Genomic DNA, 1,763 nt, shown 5'->3' on the forward strand with positions numbered 1-1,763 from the left:
GGCCTTAGAAGGCATTGAAGAGATGGTCTTAATCTCTGGGGAAGTGACCCAGAAGTCACTGGTGCCATGTGAGTACCTTAATCCTATTTGGAATTCCAAAAGAAAAAAAAGTAAATAGCATCTTCTTCCTGCTGACAAAGGCCGTGAATTCATGTTTTCTAAGTTAGCATTTTAGACATGGGTCAGGAAGATTCAGGTTGAAACAAATTGCCCTTTCCACCTATTTTCTTATTTTTAACTAGAATGACTATTATTTAGCTTGATGACACCTCGACTCAAAAAAAAAAATCACTTTGACTTCTCAAGCATGTTTACATATTATGAAAACTATTAAAATAAGATGCTAGTTTAGGAGAAAACCAGACTGGTGAAAACATTTCACATAAAGAACCATAAACGGACTACAGCCTTACAGGCCTTTATACTCTCGAAGAATGCAAAGAACAGGTGGGCAGCGGTGAAACGCCCATATTCATGGCTGTCCCTGGTTGGATTTTCGGGAGAATCCTGCAGAATTTGCCCTTATACAATGTAGAACAGGGAAGTACAAAAACCAATGCCATAACGAGAAAAATAATGACGTGATCCGGTTGGGTTGTTTGCTTGCTTGCTTTTGATGGCGGGAAAAGGGGAGGTAAAAAAAAAAAAAAAGCATTTATTACATTGCAATCCTCCAAATAAAACCATAACCAAATGATAATATATGCTTAACACGCTGGAGACCATTTCTACATCCTTTCGATTGCCTTTCCTCACTTCCCCATTGTCTATCTCTTTAAGTCTCCATGTCAGCTTGTAACTGTGACCTTTCATCCTTATATAAACACACGGGAGCAAAACAAAAAAGGGGGGCGGGGGAAAGGAGCGAGGTTATTTTTCTTTTTGTGCAGAGACGGACTGTTGTAGATTCAGAAGCCCTTCTTCAAGAGACGATGAGAAAAGGTAGCTCATCCCTTCAATCCACAGTTCCAACACGTCTCTTTCACGGTCTCATCGCCCCTGCACCGGCGGGGTTTATAAGGTGCAAGTTTCTCACACTGGGGCATAGGCGGGATGAGAGTGTCACTGCTGGGCTCCGTAACTGCGCGTCTGTAATAAGACTGTGAAGTGCGACAGCAGAGATTTTAAAACTAGCTCTTGACCCCTTTCTTCTTCCCAAGCTCCTCTCGACGGCCTTCCTTCTTCCCTAAGACGTTTTACCTCGTAGCGCCTATGTTCTTATAATGACACATGAGAAGGTGTTTAAAGGTTTTCTTGAAGGTGGCGTTGCAAAGTGCGTAGCAGGCAGGGTTGATGGTGCTGTTGATGTAACAGAGCCAGTACCCAATGGTCCACACCGTGTTGGGGATGCAGGGCGCACAGAAGGTATTGATCAGCACCATGACATTGTACGGGGCCCACGTGACGATGAAGGCCAACAGAATAGCCAGGATCGTCCTGGTCACTTTCTTTTCCCGAGATGGAGGAGGCTTCTTTTTGGCGGGCTGCTTCGTCATCTTCACAATCTTGCGAGCTACAATGTTCTGTTTTTCATCTCCATTCTGACCTGAAGAACCAACGAGCTCCACAGTGGTATTAGTCGGGGCACATGAATCGCCCTTTTGGGTCTTGGTGACAATTTTGATGCATGTTTGCTTAGAGTTCTCATCTTTGGAATGGCCCAAGGAAGTGGAAATCGTGTTTTCATCCTGGGTTATTTCATCATCTCTCAAATTAGAGGCGACGGCACTGACTGAGGTGGAATCGTTGGAGCTTTCTTTCTC

This window comes from Pteropus vampyrus, unplaced genomic scaffold (genome assembly GCF_000151845.1).
Source record: "Pteropus vampyrus isolate Shadow unplaced genomic scaffold, Pvam_2.0 Scaffold48, whole genome shotgun sequence".
Taxonomy (NCBI): Eukaryota; Metazoa; Chordata; class Mammalia; order Chiroptera; family Pteropodidae; genus Pteropus; species Pteropus vampyrus.